Source organism: Culex quinquefasciatus, chromosome 2 (assembly GCF_015732765.1).
Source record: "Culex quinquefasciatus strain JHB chromosome 2, VPISU_Cqui_1.0_pri_paternal, whole genome shotgun sequence".
NCBI classification, from domain to species: domain Eukaryota; kingdom Metazoa; phylum Arthropoda; class Insecta; order Diptera; family Culicidae; genus Culex; species Culex quinquefasciatus.
Window position 1 is genome coordinate 105,393,529 of NC_051862.1, and position 25,323 is coordinate 105,418,851.

Genomic DNA, 25,323 nt, shown 5'->3' on the forward strand with positions numbered 1-25,323 from the left:
AAACGTTATCAATAACTAATTTTTGACCAAAATGGTCTATGTCCCAAGGTAGCACACATCCGACAATTTGTTATTATCATATTGTCTCAGAAGTATAAATTTATAAACTGGTAAGACCGGGATGGGAGATTGATACAGTTACTTGTTATGTTAGTAATCGATATTTGTATTTCTACAGCCCAGAAGTAATAATTAACAAATCGGCATACGGCCATGTCAAATTTATTAATATCTTTAATCTTAGAAACTCTTTTATTTATAATTTATTATTGATTGATTTAAAGAAACGTCTGGCATGAGATTCTGATTCAGTTTTTGTCATGTAGGTGATCAGAATTTCTAGGTTTTTTTTTGATTAGGTCCTATAAACCAGGGCTGCGGAGTCGGGTCATATTTCAAACGACTCCGACTCCGGCTCCAACTCCGGCTTTCTCAGATTAGCTGACTCCGACTCTGACTCCAGCTCCGGCTTTGAACAAATGGTTGGCTCCGACTCCGACTCCGACTCCGGCCTACCAACTCTAGCAGACTCCGACTCCGACTCCGGCTCCAGCTTTCAACAAATGGTTGGCTCCGACTCCGACTACGACTCCACATATTTTTAAATGTTTCAAAAGTTAGTTAACTATTATTAGTTTATTATTTTTTATGACATTGATAAATAGGATTATTTAAATACTCTTTAAGCGTCATGTTTTTCTCAAGAAAAATAAGTTAAGTAAAAGTAAAGTAGAGTAAATAAACGGAAAAAAAGTTTCTAGGTTACAAGTTGTATACGTTATGGAAACAGAAATCTAAAAATATCTTCAGTTTTAGAGGCATTTTGAGAAGAACAGTTTTGTAAGTAATTTTGGGCTTAACCTCAAATTTGATTTTTTTCAAAATGTCCTTTTCAAATATCTGTGACATGGAAAATATTTAAACCTGGATTTAATTTTAATTTATTTTAATTTTAAAATTTTTATAAAAAAGAGGCGCACGATACTTCGTGAATCTTCACCTAAAACGAAGCTTTATGGATGATCTTGCACGTCTATCAAAATATATGAAAAAACTTAAAATATAATAAAAAGCAAATATCCACAAGTAAAATATTTTCTAGGTCACAAATATTTCATTTTTTTAAGGTACATTGATTTGCAATGATTATCACCTTCCGTCATATTGGCGTGGGACATACAGTATGAGAAAATTCGTACGAGTTGATAATATTTGGATTCTGTTTTTTTATCTATAATATTTGAAAAATAAATTAAAATCCTATATTTTGTTCTATAAATCTTTTTATTAGTTCATTTTTGTACTGAATTCATGAGATTTTTTCAACGATAATTTGCAACGATATCAAAATAGTTTACCTAAAATCAACATCAACAATGAATGATTATTTTAAATTTGTTGCAACTTCTTTTGACATTTTTTGTTAGTTTAAATTATTTAAAATGCAACACTTTGATTTTCTTGTACTCAGTTATAAACAAAATGCGCATGTTGAGTTCCAAGTAAGAGATTGTTATTATCGTTGATTATTTGTTACAAAAATTAAACTGTCAGTGACTCTTTTTCAATCTGCAAAAACGTGATTACTATTTATAATCTTTTATGTACCTCGTATTTTTTCCTAAAAATGATTTAACTGAAAACCTCTAAGACATTCGCTTTCGGGGTAAAAGATGACTTTGTGTGTACTTTTTTCAGAAATAGCTGGATGAAATTTGGTCAAATTTGAATTGAAAGGGCACGTAAATATAGTCTGAATACATAACAAATATTTTTTAATTATTTTTTGAATTATGATACTACATACTTGGGTAAGAGGTTATCATTTAGTGATTATAGTGTAATAATAAAATTAAAGCTTTTCACTCACAATAAAAAGCTTCAAAAACACAATGGCATCTGATAAATCAATTAAAAATATAAGTGGTTTTGTAAATTAAGCTGTTATATAGGAAAAACAGAACAATAAAAACATCATATTTTTTGTTGAATTTATGATAACTCCGGCTCCGACTCCGACTCCGGGTTATCAAAAATCTTCGGCTCCGACTCCGACTCCGACTCCAGCTCTAAAATTGAAAAAAATAATCATGCACAGTCTCATCAAGAAGGAAGCATAAACTTTGAATTGATTTTTCGAAAATATTCTGAAAGAACTGATTAGATTTTCTCTAAAGTTTGTATGGAGAAATAGGGTGTTCGTCGGTGTTGCATAATCCAAAAATATTATGCTTGAATTGGAATTGAAACTTTCGAAGTGGAATTTGGTAAAATGGTTTTCTTAGTCGGGAGGCCAATTTTTTGTGTGTTTTTTTTAGTTTTTTACCATTTTTTCTAAAACTTTAGGAAACTTTTGACAAATTTTGACACGGTCATAAATTTTTCATCAAAATGGCAATTTAAATTTAATGTTTTATAGGAGTTGGAAAATTTTGAATTTGTTTTTTTTTTTCAAGACAGACCACCCGATCTGTTCGGCTCAATTCTCACATAAATGATCATTAGAATAACAGTTCTACATTTTTTCATGGTTTATTTGGTGGAATCAGTTTTAGATGACCAGTTAACATAACTTTGGCAAAAGATCGGAAAAAAAATTTAAAGTCATTTTTGTGTAAGTTTTAAGTAAAAAAGTGATCCAGATGCAAATAACATGTCTTGTGAAAATTGAGCCAAAAAGGTTGGGCAAGCCTGCTCTTAGGATATTGGAGAAAGCGTTGAAAATGTTTTTTTTTTTTCGGGATACCAAAAGTTAATAATTTTTGTAGCTTTTAATTTTATTTTTTATTAAATTTATAAACAAAAAATACAAAATAACTTTTTTCTAATGGTACGTATTTAGATTGACGAATCATTTGATAGTTTTGATGAATCTTTTGGTGCAACTTTTATGCAGTTTCGTATTAATATCATTTTTTTCAATCTTTGTTATTTCATATCCTTGGCACAGAAAAAACTTCAAACATATGCCGTTCATCAAAGTATTGAAGTTGTGAAGAATATCACTGTTCACAAAAACACCAAATGTTGTTATTCTTGTGCAAATAACAGCGACCGAAATGTTCCGCTAGTTGCCAAGTAATAGATGATAAAATACAAACAACATGGTCAAAACTAACTAAAATCATGTATGTGGAAGACCACACAAAATCCGCCGGCATCTGAACCGGTCCACCATTCACAGGTCAACCTATGTGTCATTGGAAAGGCTTCATCCATAAAGTACGTCACTCAAAAATCAGCCAAAATTTACCCTCCTCCCCCCTTTGTCACGCTTTTCCTATACTTATAACATGCAATTTCACACTTGCTCAGACCCCCTCCCCAGAGCGTGACATACTTTATGGATGACGCCAAATGGCATAAAATTTCAGATCTTTTGATACCCAAACATATAGGTTTTCTATGAAACCCACGTTTTACAATTTTAAACAAACTTTCTGTGATGGCAGTTTGAGTTAGTTCCTGGTCAAACTAGTGATCAGAAATAATTGTTTTATATCCCTGAAGTATTTAGTTTTTACTTGCCAAATTGCCAAGTGAAATTTAAAATTGTTTAATATTCTTGGAACGTCAGTTATTTAAATAATTAAATAATTTAAAAAAAAACTTTCAGTGATGGCAGTTTGGGTAAGTTCCCGGTCAAACTAGTGATCAGAAATTATTGTATTATATCCAGATAAAACAATAAACAATGCAAATGCATAAAAATAAAAAAGATATAAAAAAAATAATTAAATAAATAATTATTTTCAAAAAAAAAATTGATTTGGCATGGTAATATACCAATTTGTGAATGTATACTACAAGGTTTAAAAAAAATCTGATCGCTTACATTTTCAGGAACTGAATTAGACTCCCATCCCAGAAGGATATTAAAATAAGATTTATAATTAATTTAAATTTACTAGTTTTATCAGATTTATAGATTTTTGAAATTCAACATGGCCTTATGCTAAGTTGTGATTTTATACTCCAGGAACAACCAGTTTATATCACTAACCTGACTTGAAACTGATTTGGATTCCAATCTCAGAAAGTTTATTTTTATTTAAAAAAACTAAATTCAAACAACTGAGTTTCCAAGCTTTTTGCTACTTTTGTAATTTGACACTGCAAGAATATAAAAGATCAAATTATATTTCCAAGAACTGACTATCATACTCCCTCCCCATTTTTTTTTACAAATGTCTGACGTTCCAAGCTATTTTATTAATTTTAAATTTCACATCCGTTATATTATTTTACTTCAGGGATCTAAAACAATAGATTCTGATCACTAGTATGACCAGGAACAAATTCAGACTTCCATCGCAGAGAGTTTTTTAAATTATTTAATAATTTACTAGAAATGACTGACCTTCTAAGATATTTTTTAATCAATTTTAAATTTCACTTGGCAATTTGGCAAAATTCTAATTTATGCTGCAGAGTTATAAAACAATAAATTTTGAATACTAGTTTGACCAGGAACTGACTCGCCTTCGCAGAGACTAATCTTCTAAGATTTTTTTAAATTTAAGTTTCATTTCTCAATTTGGCAAATTTTAATTTATGCTTCAGGGATATAAAATAATAATTTGATCACTAGTTTGACCAGGAACTGACTAAGACTGCCATCGCAGAGTTTTTGAAATTATTTAATAATTTACTAGAAATGACTTACATTCTAAGACTTTTTTATCAATTTTAAATTTTGCTTGGTAATTTGGCAAAATTTAAATAATATTTCAGAGATATAAAAAAATTGAATACTAGTTTGACCAGAGCTGACTCATACTGCCATCGCAGAGAGTTTTGAAATTATTTAATAATTTACTCGAAATGACTAACCTTCTAAGATCAATTTATCAATTTTAAAATTTCACTATGTAATTTTGCAAAATTTGAATATATACTTTATAGATATAAAATAATAAATTCTGATCACTAGTTATACCAGGAACTGACTCAGACTGCCATCGCAGAGAGTTTTTAAAATTATTCAATAATTTACTAGAAGTGACTAACCTTCTAAGATCTTTTTTATTAATTTTAAGTTTCATTTCTCAATTTGGCAAATTTTAATTTATGCTTCAGGGATATAAAACAATAATTTCTGATCACTAGTTTGACCAGGAACAAACTCAGACTTCCATCGCAGAGAGTTTTTGAAATTATTTAAAAAATATATTAGAAGGTTAGTCATTTCTAGTAAATTATTAAATAATTTTAAAAACTCTCTGCGATGGCAGTCTGAGTCAGTTCCTGGTATAACTAGTGATCAGAATTTATTGTTTTAGATCTATAAAATATAAATTCATATTTTGCTAAATTACATAGTGAAATTTAAAATTGATAAATAAATTTTAGAAGGTTAGTCATTTCTAGTATATTAAATTATAAAAAAACCTTTTTGCTAAGGCAGCCTGAGTCAGTTTCTAGCAAAACTAGTGATCAGAATTCATTGTTCTATATTTGTTAAGCATAAATTCAAATTATGCTAAATAAATTACATAGTGAAATTTAAAATTGATTAAAAAAATCTTAGAAGGTTAATCATTTCTAGTAAATTATTAAATAATTTCAAAAACTCTCTGCGCTGGCAGTATGAGTCAGCTCCTGGTCAAACTAGTATTCAAATTTTTTTTTATGTCTCTGAAATATTATTTAAAATTTTGCCAAATTACCAGGCAAAATTTAAAATTGATAAAAAAAGTCTTCGAATGTTAGTCATTTCTAGTAAATTATTAAATAATTTCAAAAACTCTCTGCGATGGCAGTCTTAGTCAGTTCCTGGTCAAACTAGTGATCAGAAATTATTGTTTTATATCCCTGAAGCATAAATTAAAATTTGCCAAATTGAGTTAATAAAAAAAATCTTAGAAGGTAAGTCACTTCTAGTAAATTAATAAATAATTTTAAAAACTCTCTGCGATTGCAGTCTGAGTCAGTTCCTGGTATATCTAGTGATCAGAATTTATTGTTTTATATCTCTGAAATATTAATTAAAATTTTGCCAAACTAACAAGCAAAATTTAAAATTGATAAAAAAAAAAGTCTTACAATGTTAGTAATTTCTAGTAAATTATTAAATAATTTTAAAAACTCTCTGCGATGGAAGTCTGAGTTTGTTCCTGGTCAAAATAGTGATCAGAAATTATTGTTTTATAAAATTTGCCAAATTATGAAATGAAACTTAAAGTTAATAAAAAAAATCTTAGAAGGTTAGTCATTTCGAGTAAATTATTAAATAGTTTCAAAAACTTTCTGCGATGGAAGTCTGAGTTTGTTCCTGGTCAAACTAGTGTTCAGAAATTATTGTTTTATATCCCTGAAGCATAAATTAAAATTTGCTAAATTGAGAAATGAAACTTAAAATAAATAAAAAAATCTTAGAAGGTTAGTCACTTCTAGTAAATTATTAAATAATTTTAAAAACTCTCTGGATGGCAGTCTGAGTCAGTTCCTGGTATATCTAGTGATCAGAATTTATTGTTTTATATCTCTGAAATATTAATTAAAATTTTGCCAAACTACCAAGCAAAATTTAAAATTGATAAAAAAAAGTCTTACAATGTTTGTAATTTCTAGTAAATTATTAAATAATTTTAAAAACTCTCTGCGATGGAAGTCTGAGTTTGTTCCTGGTCAAACTAGTGATCAGAAATTATTGTTTTATAAAATTTGCCAAATTATGAAATGAAACTTAAAGTTAATAAAAAAAATCTTAGAAGGTTAGTCATTTCGAGTAAATTATTAAATAATTTCAAAAACTCTCTGCGATGGAAGTCTGAGTCAGTTCCTGGTATAACTAGTGATCAGAATTTATTATTTTATATCTATAAAGTATATATTCAAATTTTGCAAAATTACATAGTGAAATTTTAAAATTGATAAATTGATCTTAGAAGGTTAGTCATTTCGAGTAAATTATTAAATAATTTCAAAAACTCTCTGCGATGGAAGTCTGAGTTTGTTCCAGGTCAAACTAGTGATCAGAAATTATTGTTTTATATCCGTGAAGCATAAATTAAAATTTGCCAAATTGAGAAATGAAACTTAAAGTGAATAAAAAAATCTTAGAAGGTTAGTCATTTCGAGTAAATTATTAAATAATTTCAAAAACTCTCTGCGATGGCAGTCTGAGTCAGTTCCTGGTATAACTAGTGATCAGAATTTATTATTTTATATCTATAAAGTATATATTCAAATTTTGCAAAATTACATAGTGAAATTTTAAAATTGATAAATTGATCTTAGAAGGTTAGTCATTTCGAGTAAATTATTAAATAATTTCAAAAACTCTCTGCGATGGCAGTATGAGTCAGCTCTTGGTCAAACTAGTATTCAATTTTTTTTTATATCTCTGAAATATTATTTAAATTTTGCCAAATTACCAAGCAAAATTTAAAATTGATAAAAAAAGTCTTAGAATGTAAGTCATTTCTAGTAAATTATTAAATAATTTCAAAAACTCTCTGCGATGGCAGTCTTAGTCAGTTCCTGGTCAAACTAGTGATCAGAAATTATTGTTTTATATCCATGTAGCATAAATTAAAATTTGCCAAATTGAGAAATGAAACTTAAAATTAATAAAAAAAATCTTAGAAGGTGAGTCACTTCTAGTAAATTATTTAATAATTTATAAAAAAAAAACTCTCTGCGAAGGCGAGTCAGTTCCTGGTCAAAATAGTATTCAAAATTTATTGTTTTATATTTCTGCAGCATAAATTATAATTTTGTCAAATTACCTAGTGAAATTTAAAATTGATTAAAAAATATATTAGAAGGTTAGTCATTTCTATAAAATTATTAAATAATTTTAAAAACTCTCTGCGATGGCAGTCTGAGTCAGGTCCTGGTAAAACTAGTGATCAGAATTTATTGTTCTATATTTGTTAATTATAAATTAAAATTTTGCTAAATTACATAGTGAAATTTTAAATTGATTAAAAAAATTTAGAAGGTTAGTCATTTCTAGTAAATTATTAAATAATTTAAAAAAAAGTAGCGATCAGAATGTATTGTTTTATATCTCTGAAATATTAATTAAAATTTTGCCAAATTACCAAGCAAAATTTTAAATTGATAAAAAAAAGTCTAGGAATGTTAGTCATTTCTAGTAAATTATTAAATAATTTCAAAAACTCTCTGCGATGGCAGTCTGAGTCAGTTCCTGGTATAACTAGTGATCAGAATTTATTGTTTTATATCTCTGAAATATTAATTGAAATTTTGCCAAATTACCAAGCAAAATTTTAAATTGATAAAAAAAAAGTCTAGGAATGTTAGTCATTTCTAGTAAATTATTAAATGATTTCAAAAACTCTCTGCGATGGAAGTCTGAGTTTGTTCCTGGTCAAACTAGTGATCAGAAATTATTGTTTGATATCCCTGAAGCATAAATTAAAATTTGCCAAATTGAGAAATGAAACTTAAAATTAATAAAAAAGATCTTAGAAGTTTAGTCACTTCTAGTAAATTATTAAATAATTTTAAAAACTCTCTGCGATTGCAGTCTGAGTCAGTTCCTGGTATAACTAGTGATCAGAATTTATTGTTTTATATCTATAAAATATAAATTCATATTTTGCTAAATTACATAGTGAAATTTTAAAATTGATAAATTGATCTTAGAAGGTTAGTCATTTCGAGTAAATTATTAAATAATTTCAAAAACTCTCTGCGATGTAAGTCTGAGTTTGTTCCTGGTCAAACTAGTGATTTTGCTTAGTAATTTGGCACAATTTTAAATAATATTTCAGAGATATAAAAAAAATTGGAATACTAGTTTGACCAGGAGCTGACTCATACTGCCAGCGCAGAGCGTTTTTGATATTATTTAATAATTTACTAGAAATGACTAACCTTCTAAGATTTTTTAAATCAATTTTATATTTCACTAGGTAATTTAGCAAAATTTGAATTTATACTTTAGAGATATAAAACAATACATTCTGATCACCAGGAACTTACCCAAACTGCCATCACCGAAAGTTTTCAAAATTATTTAATAATTTATAAGAAGAACTGACGTTCCAAGATTTTTTAACATTTTTAAATTTCACTTTGTAATTTGGCAAAATTTGAATTTATATTTCAGAGATATAAAACACTCAATTCTGATCACTAGTTTTATCAGGAGCTAACCCAAACTGCCATCGCAGAGAGTTTTTTTTATCAATTTCAAATTTTACTTGATATTTCGAATTTATACTTCAGGGATATGAAACAATAAATTCTGATTACAAGTTTGATCAGGAACAGACTCAAAATGCCATTTTCGATATAAAGCACCCTACCGTTTACGTTGCGTTCGTTTAGATGAATGCAATTATTTTTGTAACCCATATTTTTGTTAAAGGAAAAATAAAATTATTTTATTTTTAATTAAGTAGACTCTGTCGATCCTTTGTCGCTCCCACGGTTAAGCTTCTTTTTATAATAAGTTTCTAGCAATGAGATGAAATTACATTGATTTTGTAATACAAATTGAATAAATTGATATTATTCATTTCATTTGCCATTTGAAAATATATGGGTTTCCTGTTTTTATCATAACATTTTTCTTGACTTTGAAGTTGATATTGCGTCTAATAAAAAAATATATAGAAAATTATGTTTGCTTATTCCAAACAACAAAATTGACTTTGAAATTCATTTAATTCATCATTTTGATGATATTGAAAGCGTACAATGTATTTTATTAGAGATAATAGAAACATGTTTATGTCAGGGATTGATGTTTTTGTATAACATTTCTCAATTTTTTTAATTATTTGACTCGTCTCCATCACTCGGTAAGGCACTGTTCAAAATATATTTTGATGTTTATGTCGCTCAACACATACACAATTTCAAATTACTACATTTGAAATGAAAAAAGTGTTTTAAAATGTATTTTACACTACGTCAGTTGATTAGCAATTAGCATTCGAAGTATTGACATGTTTCGTGAGGCTGAGTGTGTGTTTGTTTTGAGTTACTGTAAATCGAAATAACGATATGCAGTCATTTTACTTACATTCGAATCATGCTTATCAATGTTTTTGTAAATCAAACCTTACTAAAATATTTGCCAAAACAATATTTGTACAACAAATAAAAATAAATAAAATACTGGCAGGTCGATATAGTTCACAAAAACTATCAATTCAAAATGATTATTTTTTCATATTTCGAAAAACCCGTTTACGCTTTACTAACACCAACCACACTGCTTGAAATTATTTAAAAAATATTTGTTTTGAAAAAATATTTATTTCTTTATTTTCATGCTGATTACAATACTTTCCACTGCACGCAGTTCGTGCGAACAGTAACTGAGCCACGCCAGCATTCAAAACGAGAGCACGTGGCGCGCGCGCATCGCAGTAACCTATGAGATTTTTCGCGCCAACTAGCCGGCCCCGCGGCTTTGCCTTTCGCCTTAAGCGGCACGCGCAGACGGATGCCCGTCGAGGATCAGATAAAAAGGACATGCGCGTCAAGAAAACAATAAAATGACATTATTTATGGGTGAAGTCATAAACGGACCTCGGATAATTTCGGGTCAATATTATGAGAACATCTGAGTTCTCATGAAAAGGGAGAATTAGAGCGCGGTGGAATGAAATAGAACATTTATATTAGGATTTTATAAAATTAACAGTGGGAGTAATAACATACCCAAGTAACCGCGGGACACTAAAAAGTAACTCTAAATCAACTCTATATCAAAATATAAAGTAAGCTGTTTACAGTCTCATAACTCTATATCTTCTTGTAAAGTGAGATAAAAGCCAATAGTGGCGACGTTTAGAGTTGATATACAGTAACTTTTGTAAATGTTGATATAGAGTTATGTTACAGAAAAAACAACAAAATACTACATTACCGACACTTGGGCGCTGAGTTCAAAAAAGCTTTCCAGCACCAACCACTGCACTTCTTTCCTTTGAAGAGCTTTTTCCTACCCATTTGACGTTTTTTGATACATTACACCACCTTTGAGATTCCTAGCTTCGAAGAATTGATAATTACAGTTGAAGTCATGCGCGCCATCCATCTACTCTATCTGAGAAGATGTCTTCAATGAAGGTATTTGTCGATGGAGTCTTTCTTACGATTGTACTTCAAATTTATTAAGGAAAAATAGTTGAGACGGTTTGCCAAAATTGTTTATTGTATCATGATAGATGCAGTCATGACTAAATTAAAAACTTACACAGAACGTAAATATCACTTCCAGAACATAAAATATAACTTCTCACATGCCTCAGCTGGGGGAAGGATGAACTTGGTTGAAAAGTCCGGACACTAAATCCTTGTCTGCTGCTGAAGTTCTCGACACTCTCTACTGAGATTTTTAAAGTTCTCATGTAGATCAAGCCCTGTTGATAAATGAAAAACAACCAACACTATTGGAAGCAGGATAATCAATTAATCTTTACTTACCAAAAAGAATTAGTGCCATAAATTTGTTTCACTCTGACGTTGTTTACGCTTTGGAACTAAGTCGCAAAACTTTAAATGCTTCCACTAATGTTGATTTAATGGCTTGAAACATTAAAAGAAGTGTCAAAGTTTTGGAGCATTTTAGAAGTTGATTTAGTGTTTTGAGCTTTACTCTATAAAAACATCAAAGCTTCACTTAAATGCTTCAAAACATTATTGTGCTTAAGGCTTTGAAGCTTTAAATGTTTGTTCTAAATGTCATTATACAGTAAGCAATAATGTTTCAAGCCATAAATGTGTCAAAGCATTTGCAAAGGCTATATAAAGTGACAAAGCATTGAGAAAGCTTAGTTAGGGTGAACTTAGAGTTTTGATTTAGTGCTTGTGGTTACTTGGGTAGGCCAGGATATTATGTATAACTTGGAAGGATTTTTAGTGTGGGGGAAGTTGAAGTGCGAAGTGGAGTGGAGTGAAGTCCAAGTCCAGTCGGAGTCGGAGACAAGTCAGTGAGTTGTCAACTTTGACATTTTCCTAGAGAACTTGATTTCAGATTTAGCTCATTAGGTTACAAAATTGTAATTCTAAGCTAAGTGTTCGAGTGGTAATTAAAGAACCAAATTTTTGTCCAGCAGTCGTAGCGTGACAGCTTCAAAACTAGAAGTACCGTAATCTGGGGTCAATCGTAATCTGGGGTCAATCGGGACACATGGGGCGAATTGGGACAGCAGTTTTAACCATGTTGGAGCACAATATTTTGATTTTTCTGGTTGGTTTCGGTTAGAACAGACTCAGGCCAACAAAATGTGTACATCCATTTCCAAATTTAAAAGCTTTAAGTGCTCTAAAAACTGCTGTCCCTATTCAGACTGTAGTCCCGATTCACCCCAGATTACGGTAAGTATTTTTATTTTAGGTTTTTGTTTACAGGGTAATTATTGTAACTAACTTTATTGGTCTTTCTTTCCCGATTGACTCCTTTCCTTCACAACTTCCCCTTCCTCTTCCTGACCTTCGTTCCTTCCTTCCGCTCTTCCTACATTTGTGTGTAATCTTTACTTACGTTTGTTTTCTTATAATTTAGGTAAAAACTCACGCTTGATCGTTTTGGCACAAGGCTGTACCAAGTGACGGTGCGAATGGTAGCGCAGATTCAGGTGCAAAACTGCAGGTAAGTGGTTCTAATTTTAGATTAACAATTTTACATTTTTCTCCCTTTTACTTACAGGTTCTGCAGCAGAAAACACACGGCACGGTCCTTCTCGGATTCTCTGGCGAACTCTATGGTAAGTATTTCGTGTAAGTTTTTCATCCCACAACTGCTATTTTTTTCTTATTTTCTACTTACAGGTGATCGCGGCTAGTAATTTTCAATAAATTCAACTACGCACTACGTAAACTTTCCCTAATTTACTCGAATAAATCCGAAACTAACTTCCCGCACTCGCAGACAAAAGTTTTCTTCGCAAATCAAATTCACACACTTACACAGTGTTCTGTTGTTTACATCACTTTTAACCGTGCCAAGTTCTTTTTAATTTTTTGATGTGATTTACTCACCAAATTTCGTTTTATCGTATCCTTATTGTTTCCTGAGTGCTGTTTTCTCCCGCGCGTAGTGTTCGTTTCGCGAAAACAACCCGTTCTTTCGCGAGTCTCGTGCAATAAATCAGCAAATTTGCTGCCGCTGCTGGTGAAACCTAGCGTCACTTTCGGTACCTCCATACTTACTGGCTGGAATAACAATAACAATCCACGCTTCGGTAGTATCACCCATTGTAAGAACACAGACGGTGTACCCAATTCTGCTTACGCGCTTTACCCATTTCGAGAGGGCTTCCGAGGGGAACGACATATCCGCAATATGGGCTGCAAACAGTGTAACAAGAAGGTTTCTGATTCGGACCGCATCGTGTGTCGCGGGTTTTGCGAGTCGACCTTCCACATGATTTGCGTCAAAGTGGACGTCCCGGCACTCGACGTTATGGGGACGCACCCCAATAACTTCTTCTGGATGTGCGACGAGTGCAGTAAGCTGTTCTTGAGCAGTCATTTCCGTCACCTCGTCAAAGAAAACGGCGCAGGTCCCAAAGCGTTAGTCGAGTCAATGAAAACGGTGCAGAGCGATATCGCTAAACTTGCATCGACGGTTGCCGCGCTCAACGAAAAAGTCGAAGCGCAATCAACTTCTTCGTCTGACTGGCCTACCCTTGGCCAAAAGCGACAGCGGGACTCGAGCGCGGACCCACCAGGAAAAGCAAACATTCCGGCCGCATCCCGTGGAAAAAAGGCTATGACGTCTGTTCCCATCATCGCGGACGCTGAGCCCGACGATTTGTGGTACATTTGGCTGTCCAGTTTCCCACCAACTGTTACGGAAGACGACATCTGCACGATGGTGAAAGAGTGCCTCTCCGTCGACGAAGATGATCCCGTCGTGGTTAAGATGCTTGTGAAAAAAGGAGTCGACGTCGCCGAACTCTCTTCTATCACGTTCAAGGTTGGGGTAAGCCGGGACTACCGAGATTCATCTCTGGACGCGGACAACTGGCCTGCAGGATTGGCCTTCCGCGAGTTTATTGACTTCACCAGGCGACCTAGCGTTACCACCGCGGGGTTCGCGAAACGTCGAACGGATTAACGTCCGTCTTTTCGATCGACGTATCGCCCCGCATCTTGACAAGGTTTTTCGACTGCTGCCCTCTTCTTGACGATCAATACGCCATATTTGCTGACCCGGGACGCCCGAACATACGCATCATGGAAGACCCTGACTCTCCCGTCACAGTCGCGCCACCGCTCTGCTGCGACGTATCTCGTTCCGGACATCAAAGTCGTCCCGGCCCTGTGTACGGTTCCAGAGAAAGGGTCTTCCAAACGCCAAACGCAGGCAAGTACAATCCCGCTTTTCACGAACGTGACGTCTTCGACCCTGATGCCCGCCTGCATTCTAGCGACGATCGGACGACGCCCGTACATCGCGATCTACCGAGCTGCAGCTACCGCAACCCGTCACCAAGTAGGTGGCCGACGGACACTGCTGACCCGGGACGCACGAACCTCCGCATCATGGAAGACCCCGACTCTCCCGTCACAGTCGCGCCACCGCTCTGCTGCGACGTATCTCGTTCCGGACATCAAAGTCGTCCCGGCCCTGTGTACGGTTCCAGAGAAAGGGTCTTCCAAACGCCAAACGCAGGCAAGTACAATCCCGCTTTTCATAAACGTGACGTCTTCGACCCTGATGCCCGCCTGCATTCTAGCGACGATCGGACGACGCCCGTGCATCGCGATCTACCGAGCTGCAGCTACCGCAACCCGTCACCAAGTAGGTGGCCGACGGACACTGCTGACCCGGGACGCACGAACCTCCGCATCATGGAAGACCCCGACTCTCCCGTCACAGTCGCGCCACCGCTCTGCTGCGACGTATCTAGTTCCGGACATCAAAGTCGTCCCGGCCCTGTGTACGGTTCCAGAGAAAGGGTCTTCCAAACGCCAAACGCAGGCAAGTACAATCCCGCTTTTCACGAACGTGACGTCTTCGACCCTGATGCCCGCCTGCATTCTAGCGACGATCGGACGACGCCCGTACATCGCGATCTACCGAGCTGCAGCTTCCGCAACCCGTCACCAAGTAGGTGGCCGACGGACACTGCTGACCCGGGACGCACGAACCTCCGCATCATGGAAGACCCCGACTCTCCCGTCACAGTCGCGCCACCGCTCTGCTGCGACGTATCTAGTTCCGGACATCAAAGTCGTCCCGGCCCTGTGTACGGTTCCAGAGAAAGGGTCTTCCAAAATGCGCTCCCAGGCATGTATTCGCGTTTTTCCGTTCAGTCGACGCTCCCTGATGCTTCACAACCTTCCAGCTCTCAGCAATCCTCCGACGCACCGCTCACCCACCCTCGCTCGTTAGCTAGGGTTTCCTCGAGGATTCAGCAATGTCATCTTTATTACCAAAATGCTGGTGGCATGAACGGTAACCTTGATGACTACCTTCACGCCAGCTCAGGAGAATGCTTCGACTTCATCGCCCTGACGGAAACTTGGCTGAAAGAGAACACGCTTTCGTCGCAGATCTTCGGACCGGATTACGAAGTTTTTCGCTGCAATCGTGGACCAAACAACAGCAGGAAAGCGGAAGGAGGAGGAGTCCTCGTCGCGGCACGCCGCTGCTTCAAGCCACGCCGGATTGTCCAAGACGCTTGGAAAGCAGTCGAGCAGGTCTGGGTGTCTCTGAAGCTGTCTGATCGTGTCCTTTTCCTCTGCGTGGTATACTTCCCCCCGGATCGCATTTACGACAAGGACCTGTATAAGATCCATCTCGATTCGGTAGCATCTATTGCAGAACGCACGCGCCCGGTCGATGACATCGTTGTCGTAGGGGACTTCAACTTGCCGAAACTGACATGGACACCCTCCCGTAACGGTTTCTTGTACCCGGATCCTGATCGCTCACAATTCCATCCCTGTGCGCGCGATCTTCTGGCCGGATATAACCGGGCCACTCTCCAGCAGATCAACCATATTGAGAACGAAGACGGTCGCCGCCTCGATCTTTGCTTTGTGAGCGCACAGGATTTCGCCCCAACGCTAATCGTTGCCCCGGCCCCGCTTGCTAAGATCGTCCATCGCCATCCCGCGCTCGTCGTCACCATCGACGGCTGCCACAGCTCTGTTGCTCGAGACCGACCGGACACCGTATGCTACAACTTCCGAGGTGCTGATTACGATGAAATGTCTCTGGCACTGCGCAACATCGACTGGGATAGTGTCTTGGACTCTGTCGACGTCGATGCCGCGGTCGATACATTCTCATCAATCCTGCGAGATCACATCGAACATTTCGTGCCTAAGGTCAGGAAGCGTATTTCCACTCACCTACCGTGGCAAACGCCGGAGCTTTGCAACCTCAAAACCCAGAAGCGAGCCGCTTTCAAGATCTTTTCTAGGTGTGGAACACTTTCCCTTCGCGAGTACTACTTGAGAATGAACAGCAAATACCAGCGTCTGAGTCGCAGTTGTATGGCAAGCTACCAGCGCAAGAAGCAGCGTGAGCTGAAGGCTAACCCGAAGAAGTTTTGGAAATTCGTCGACGAGAACCGCAAAGAATCTGGGCTGCCTTCGTCCATGCGATTGGCCAACGAGGAAGCTGAGAGCACTGCGGAAATCTGCAGGCTGTTCGCCAAAAAGTTTTCGAGTGTTTTTACAAACGAACATATCACCGACGACGAGATCCAAATTGCTGCCAACAGCGTTCCCCGTTGCGATCGATTTCTCCCCATGATTGACATCGATGACGACGCCATATCAGCTGCGATAACCAAACTGAAACATTCCAGCTGCCCTGGACCGGACGGAATTCCCTCGACACTGCTGAAGCGATGTTCGTCCGCGCTGGTATCGCCCCTCTTGCACCTGTTCCGGCTATCCCTCGCCTCCGGAAAGTTCCCGTGTGCATGGAAGCAGGCCTTCATGTTCCCCGTGCATAAAAAGGCGATCGAAGGAACATCGAGAACTACAGAGGCATCTCGGCCCTCTGCGCTGCCTCGAAACTGTTCGAGTTGGTGGTGATTGGTCCAATATTTGCCCATTGCCGCCAGGAATTATCCAGCGATCAGCATGGATTCTTTCCAAAACGGTCCACTGCCACGAATCTGCTGTGCTTCATCGAGTTCGTGTTCGATAGCTTCGACAATCGCTCTCAAACTGACGCCGTTTATACAGATTTGTCGGCAGCTTTCGACAAGATTAACCACAGTATCGCTATCGCCAAACTCGAGAAGCTCGGATTCTGTGGCAGTCTGTTGACATGGTTCAGGTCGTATCTGTCGAGACGCTCGCTGCGGGTGAAAATCGAGGACGCACTCTCCGAAAGTTTCGACGCTACCTCTGGAATCGGTCAAGGCAGCCACCTCGGTCCGTTGGTGTTCTTGTTCTATTTCAACGACGCCAACTTCACCTTGAGAGGACCCCATCTTTCCTACGCAGACGACCTCAAACTGTTCGCCAAGATCGACTGTCTCGAAGATGCCGAAGCCCTGCAACGCAAACTGGATAAGTTCGCTGATTGGTGTGAGGCGAATCACATGGTCCTAAATCCCGGTAAATGCCAGGTGATAACGTTTAGCCGGAAGCACTGTCCAATACTCTTCAACTACCATCTTGGCGACACACTAGTGGAAAGAGTTGATCACGTTAAGGATCTCGGTGTCATACTGGACGTTAAACTGACCTTCAAGCAACACGTGTCCTTCATAACTGCCAAAGCATCCCGTCAGCTCGGTCTGGTGATCCGTATGACACGCCACTTCACCGACATCCACTGCTTGAAAACGCTGTTCTGCTCGTTGGTCCGGTCCACGCTCGAATATTGCTCGTCGGTTTGGACTCCGCACTACAACAACGCCGTTTATCAGCTAGAGAGAATTCAACGCAGGTTTGTCCGATACGCCCTGAGACTGCTGCCCTGGAGAAATCCCCAGCAGCTGCCGCCATACGAAGACCGCTGCCAGCTCATGCATCTCGACACTCTCCAGCTGCGTCGTGACCTGGCCCGTGCGTTGACAGTTTCGGACGTTCTGACCGACAGGATCGATTGCCCCTCTCTTCGAGAAAAGATCACCCTAACTGCACCTGCCCGCCAGCTACGCCACACGCCAATCATGCAGATCCCTTTCCGCCGTACCAATTACAGCGCCAACGGAGCCATCGTCGGACTGAAGCGAGCCTTCAATAAAGTGTCCTCTGTTTTTGACGTCAGTTTGTCCCGCGATGTGTTAAAGTCCAAGTTTTTATCAGTGTTAAGACGAATGTTCTAGTTTTAGTCTTAGTTTTTAAGTTCATTTGGGCAATAAGTGCCTGTTGAGAAATAAACAAACAAACAATGGTGACTTGCCCAGCGTGGTTTGTTGTGACTGGGTGTCACACACGCACATTGTTTTTGCTTGCTCCCCTTTCGCGCGTGTGTTGACAGCCAAGACGGTGTCGGACGATTGCACCGTCGCCGTCACACCGCACGGCAGTGTTCCCATCTTGGCGGTCGCAACACCCCAGCCCGTAACATCCGTCGGGCATTCCAGCACGTCGGATTTACCGTCCATTATCTCCAACACCGCTAAGTTCGCCACGGCTCTCCTGTTGACCTTCCCGTCCGCACTCCTCACGTCCGCACTCCTCACGTCCGCTTGCCGAACTCGTCCGTCCGACCCCTTGAAGACCTCCTCCACTCGACCTCGTACCCAGCTCTTCCGGTTCTTGCCGTCAACCATGAACACCAGGTCTCCAGCTTCGAGCGGCTTCCGATCCTCGAACCACTTCGGGCGCCGGTTAAGCGAGGGCAGGTATTTCTTCGACCACCGCTCCCACATCTTGCCCGCCAGCTGCTGACTCCGCTTGTAGACATCTCGTAGTGCAGCAGCGGTGTCCACCGTCTCGTCCACTTTGAGGTCCGCGCTCGTTACCGTCCCACGCAGGAAGTGGTTTGGCGTGATGGCTTCTTCTTCAGCGGAATCTTGAGGGACGTACGTCAACGGCCGAGTGTTGATCATGTCTTCGGCCTCTGCCAAAGATGTCGAGAGAATTTCGTCGGTCAGCTTTCGTCCGTCGTCAAGTGCGCGCAACACCTCCTTCACCGATCGCACCATCCGTTCCCAGGCCCCGCCCATGTGGGGCGTCCCAGGTGGGATAAAGGACCATGAAGTGGTCGGCGACGTCATCTGCTCCGCGCACTCCTTGTTGATCTCCTTCGTCATCACCGCGTCCGCTCCCCGAAAGCACGTAGCGTTGTCGGAGAACACTTTCTCGAGAACGCCGCGTTTGCACGCGAACCTCCGGAGGGCCATCAGGCACGATTGCGTGGTGAGGCTATGGACCACTTCGAGATGCACCACCCTGACCGCTAAGCACGTGAAGACTGCGATCCAGCGTTTCTCTCTGCGGCGCCCTACCGTGACTTCGACCGGTCCCAAGTAATCGACGCCTACCGCGCTGAACGGTCGCATGGTTGCAGCAGTGCGTTTGACCGGAAGCGGCGCCATTGTTGGCACGAACGGCACGCAACGGTTCACCTTGCACCACACACACTCCTTGACGACCTCCAGGATCGCGGCCCGTGCGTTTGGAATCCAGAATTTCTGGCGCAGCTCGTTGAACACGGTCTCCCGATTTGCGTGACCGTACTTCTCGTGGTAGTGCTGGATGATCTTCTTGGTGACGGCGTGTTTTCGACCCAGGATGATCGGGAATCGCTTGTCGAACGGGATCGATTCGTTCTTCTCCATCCTCCCACGAACGCGCAGAACCCCATCCTCTTCGAGCACCGGCAGCAGCTTGTAGACTTGACCGCTCGATCTTCTCTGGCAACTCACCCTGCTTCAGTTGTAGGTTCTTCGTCAGCACGCTCATCTCGTCGGGGAAGCTCTCGAACTGCGCTTGCTTCCACAGAATCCTCTCGGCCTTCTGCAGCTCGTTTTGTTGCAGCGGTTGGACATCCGTCTCGTGCTGCGCTTTGACCAGCTTGGCTAGGCGACTCGTGGCCTTTGCAGTCAGTACTGGACGGCCGTCCTTTTTGCGACGACAATTTTCGATGAAGCGTACCGCCGTTGCAGTCACCCTCACCAGCTTTGTCCACGTCGAGACCGCTTCTACATTGACTCTCCCGTGGAACAGTACCACACCTCGTGCGTCTTCATTCGTCTCCTAGATCTGCTCAGGCGGTGAGTCGTGGTCATCCTGCTCGAACAGTATCACCGGACCGTTCCGCCATTCCGAATCGTTCTGCAGTGGCGGTCCAGGTCCCCACTTCGTGAGAACGTCCGCGATGTTCTTCTTGGAAGGCACCCATCTCCAATCGTCCAGTCTCGTCAGCTCCAGAATCTCCCCGACCCGAAAGGCAACGAACTGCTTGTACTTGTAGGGATCTGCGTGCAGCCACGCAAGGACGGTCCTCGAGTCGGTCCAGAAAACGGTACGGTCGATCTGCAGCGTGTGAGTTCCGAGGATCTGCTGGCTCATGCGCGCTCCCATGCACGCCGCCATCAACTCCAGTCGTGGAATTGATTGTCGTTTCAGCGGTGCCACCTTCGATCGCGCCATGACGAGACTGCAGTGAACTTGACCGTCGATGACCGCGCGTAGATACGCCGCACAACCGTACGCCAGCTCGCTCGCGTCGCTGAAGATGTGCAGCTCGAGACTCTCGACCGACGTGGACATCGCATCGCCGAAGTAGCTCCGGGGAAACCGAAGTGCTTCGACTTCCGGCAGCAGTGCCGTCCACCGCTTCCACAGAATCCAGGCTTCGTCGTCGATGTCTTGGTCCCATCTGCAGCCGGTCCGCCACAAATGTTGGATGATAATCTTCCCGTGGATTGTGAATGGCGACAGCAGGCCGAGCGGATCGAAAAATCCCATCACGCAGCTCAGTACGATCCGTTTGGTTGGTCTTTTCCCCTCTTTCAGGTACTTCATCAGTTCTTCGCGGTGCATCACGGCGAAGGCGAATTCGTCCAGCTCCGGGTCCCACCGCACGCCGAATACGCGCTCGCTGGGTGTTTGCTTGTCCTGGTTCAGCAGCACAGGACTCATCGGCTTCTCTTCGCCCAGAGCAGTCAGCACTTCCGGCGAGTTGGATACCCAGTTGCGGATCTCAAAACCACCTTGTATGTGGACGTGGCTCACCTGCTTTGCTCGCTTGACAGCTTCCTCGACGGTGTCAACGCTGTCAAAATAGTCATCGACATAGTGCCGATTGATGATCGCTTCCACGGCGTCCGGGTACTGACCGGCATGCTCTTCCGCATTGCGGTTCTTGACGTACTACGCCGACGCCGGCGAACTCTTCGACCCGAATGTAGCGACGTCCATTACGTACACTTTTGGCTCTTCGTTGATGTTGTCCCGGAAGAGGAAGCGTTGAGCTTGCTTGTCCCCGGAAATAATCTTTAGCTGGTGGTACATCTCGCGGATGTCCCCGCCGAAAGCAACTCGTCGTTCGCGGAACCCACAGATCACCGACACCAGTGGCACGAGCAGATCAGGTCCCTTCACCAGCATCGAGTTGAGAGAGACTCCATCTACCGTCGCGGCTGCATCTCAGACCAGCCGAACTTTCCCCGGCTTCTTCGGGTTCACCACCACGTTGAGCGACAGGTAGAACGCTTTGTTGTTGTTTGTTCCGTTCAGTTCCTCAGCGGTGGCTTCGTGCGCGTATCCCTTGGCCTGGTAGTCCAGAATCTGCTGCTTGACGTTGTTGTACAGTTCCGGCGAACGCTCAAGTTTCTTCTCCAGCTGCTTCATCCGCTTCACAGCCATCGGGTAGCTGTTCGGGTCGTCGGTTTTCCACAGCAGTCCGGTCTCGACGTGTAGTTTCCTCTATAATCTTCCTCGCACGTTGATCCTCAACCGACTCCCGCTGCACAGTCACCACCGCTTCTTCCAGCGAGTAGTGGCTTTTGAGTAGATCGTGCAGCTCCTCATTCGTCACTTCTTGGTGGCATCCGAGGAAACAGCTCGCGCTCGCCGACTCTGCATCCTGCCACCGGATCGTTTCCTGCGGTGCGAACGAGTGAATATTATTCAACCCGATCAGCATTCCCGGCCGGCCATCGTACGAATCCACTGGAAGCCCGCGCAAGTGTTCGTAGTGCGCCGAAATTTCGCCAGCGTTCAAGGTTTGACGTGGCAACATCAGCTTCTCCACCGTGCGGACAGATTGCAGCAGCAGCTTCTCGCCATTCGCTCCGTTGACAGCCGACGCCCAAATGTTCGTCCGCCTCGAATGCTGTTCAACTCGCGTTATGTTGGCCGTCCATTTGATGGTGAGCTTCTCCTTCGTCCCCAACAGTCCCAAACGGTCAGCTAGACCACCTTTGATCAGGGTGAGGGACGAACCCTCGTCCAGGAACGCGAGCACGGTCATCGACCTCTCACCGCAGTAGATTTTGACTGGAAGCATCCGGAACAGAACGGGACTGGTGGAGGTAATGTGTGCGTTCATGCCGACTGCCCTCGTTTCCGGGTGAAGCAAAGGATTGTGCGGCTCGCGGCACTCTCCGACGTTGCAGCGAAGTTTGAGCTTGCATTTAGGTAAAAACTCACGCTTGATCGTTTTGGCACAAGGCTGTACCAAGTGACGGTGCGAATGGTAGCGCAGATTCAGGTGCAAAACTGCAGGTAAGTGGTTCTAATTTTAGATTAACAATTTTACATTTTTCTCCCTTTACTTACAGGTTCTGCAGCAGAAAACACACGGCACGGTCCTTCTCGGATTCTCTGGCGAACTCTATGGTAAGTATTTCGTGTAAGTTTTTCATCCCACAACTGCTATTTTTTTCTTATTTTCTACGTACAGGTGATCGCGGCTAGTAATTTTCAATAAATTCAACTACGCACTACGTAAACTTTCCCTAATTTACTCGAATAAATCCGAAACTAACTTCCCGCACTCGCAGACAAACGTTTTCTTCGCAAATCAAATTCACAATGGTGACTTGCCCAGCGTGGTTTGTTGTGACTGGGTGACACACACGCACATTGTTTTTGCTTGCTCCCCTTTCGCGCGTGTGTTGACAACCAAGACGGTGTCGGACGATTGCACCGTCGCCGTCACACCGCACGGCAGTGTTCCCATCTTGGCGGTCGCAACACTAAGATAACTGAATAAAAATCAAAAAGTATCTTTGAAAAGCACGCAGTTGAAAGTGTTTAACTGTGTTACATCCGAAATATCCAGAGTTGCAGTGCCTTGGACCGGCCGCACGCTTCAAAGTGGTGACAAGCGGAAAGTTTCACTCTGAAACTGGAACGTCATTTCTGCTGGCTTAACCAGTTAGAAAAGTTTTGTAATAGAAAAGTAAAGCGTTAGAAGTGTCACAGGAATCTTAAAATGATAATTTGGTAAGTACCATTTTTCCATATTTTTACTAACACCTTTTTTATCAGGGACTTTCTGACCAACTCTGAACTTAAAAAAAAAAAACTTGTGGATTTCTCTAATTAAGGAAACAGCCTGAGAGTCTGCAGAAAATAATTTACTTTTTAAAGGTAAGAAAAATTTCTTTCCCTTAATCACGATGGAAGAATTAAATAAATTGGACAACTATGTTTTGTTGGAAATAGCAAATTTATTGGAAGCTATTCCTAAATCTAAAGAAGAAATCGAACAGAAGACAACAGAAATAGCATAAGCTGTTGAAAATTATAAGCAACTATTAATTGCCTCAAGGGATACTCTTCAACCTAAAGAGTTCAACAAAATTAACAATGGGTTTAAAGAAGATCACAAAAATCTTCAAGAAGCTCTTGAAGTTTTTGCTAAAAAATTAATTATAGATTCTGATGATGAGGAGAAATATGGCGAGGTAGAAAATTTAAAGATTATTCCCGTCAGTTTAAAAATTAATAAGAACACTAAAAATCCAAGTTCTTACGAATTTCCAATGTTGTTGTTGTTGTTGTTAATTTCTTTATTTCCGGCAGCTTTAACCTTTCGGTCATTCGCTGCCCGAATTTCCAATGGATTCAGCAATTAATTGCATTCCAGATTTCTTTGGACATGCAGATGATTTAACTTCATTTATTGACCAAATTAATTTTTTTACAGTAAAATGCCAAAAGGAGTGTCTCATACCCCTTTGATCAATGTAATTAAACTGAAATTAAAAGGTAGAGCAATTTTTTTTGCAAATTCAATTTCAAATTTACCATGTGAAGAGGTTGAACAGAATATGATTGAAGAATTTAGTGTAAAAAAATCATCGGTAAATATTTTCAAAACAATTGGTACAATCTCACAAAAGCAATTTGAGAAATTTAAGTCATACAAAAACAGAGCATTGGAAATTCTTGCAGACTTAGAGTCCGTAGAAGACTTCAATAAGAACAGTTTAGTTATGAAAAATTTTAAACTTCATTTCATTGCGGGTTTAAACAACATTGAATTACAGCGCACTGCGAGAAATATTGTGGAAACAGATTTTAGGCAATTTTTGAATACTCTCGAACATCATTACGTCAGTGATGAAGAATTTGAAGATCTTCAGAAACACGTACAGAAAATGAACATACAGACACCAACTGTGAAAACTAACTTCAGAAACCAATTTAAACACTACAATAATAATAATAACGGTAATTTAGCGAATAGTGCACCAGTTTTCCGAAATAATTATCATCAAAATTACCGCAGAAATAATGATAACAGAAATGTTACGCAGGAAAATAATAGATTCCGGCATCAATAACAACATCATGATTTTAACCAAAATCATTCGAACAATCGACCGAACCAAAATTTTAACGCTAATAGAGGAATTAGCTCTCAACAGAATAATATGTCTAATAATTCTAAAACATATTATCCACAACGAAAAAACTAATTTTTGGGGTTTTCGATAGATTTGGCGTCCGAAATACCCGGCAAAATGGAAAATTTAATAGACGCTCTAATTTCCGAGTATGAAATCCTTTTAGGAGACGAAATTATAATCGGATATAAATATTTGGAATAATAATAGCTTAAGAGAGCAAAGAGAATTTTATAACCCCCCTCACGAAATTCTCAAAATAATTTTAACTCCTTTTCTACAATTTAGATTAAGAATTGCTTCAAAACAAAACCCGTTTAATTTTATTCACAACTTGCTTGACACAGGTGCAAGTGTTAATATAATAAGAAGCAATGTTTTAAATAAAATAGGTTATTCTCATGTCAATTTTAAAGATGATATTTCTTTAACTGGCATCAATAATACGTGTAATGAAACAATGGGTTCAGTTATAATTGAATTGTTGATTGGTAACACAATTTTCAGTACAAAATTTTATGTTATGAAGAACTTGCCTGTACCGGGTATTATTGGTGCAGAGTTCTTGAAGAGACACACTCTTTTCATCGATAAA

At 40.0% G+C, this 25,323-nt stretch overlaps 1 protein-coding gene and 3 long non-coding RNA genes across 4 annotated transcripts in view; 1 reads left to right on the forward strand and 3 right to left on the reverse strand.

Annotated features, from left to right (window-relative positions):
• Positions 1 to 25,323, reverse strand: part of LOC119766164 (organic cation transporter-like protein) — a 328,301-nt gene that overhangs the window by 263,090 nt on the left and 39,888 nt on the right. The window lies entirely within an intron of this gene.
• LOC119767139 lies at positions 12,493 to 12,807 on the forward strand. Its single transcript, XR_005277349.1, has 3 exons — positions 12,493 to 12,586; positions 12,644 to 12,701; positions 12,766 to 12,807. It is a non-coding gene; the product is annotated as an uncharacterized LOC119767139 (long non-coding RNA).
• Positions 12,542 to 12,969, reverse strand: LOC119767138. The gene is made up of 3 exons (XR_005277348.1): positions 12,764 to 12,969; positions 12,642 to 12,696; positions 12,542 to 12,580 (listed from the first exon to the last, which is right to left on the reverse strand). It is a non-coding gene; the product is annotated as an uncharacterized LOC119767138 (long non-coding RNA).
• LOC119767136 lies at positions 22,510 to 22,932 on the reverse strand. Its single transcript, XR_005277346.1, has 3 exons — positions 22,773 to 22,932; positions 22,651 to 22,705; positions 22,510 to 22,590 (listed from the first exon to the last, which is right to left on the reverse strand). It is a non-coding gene; the product is annotated as an uncharacterized LOC119767136 (long non-coding RNA).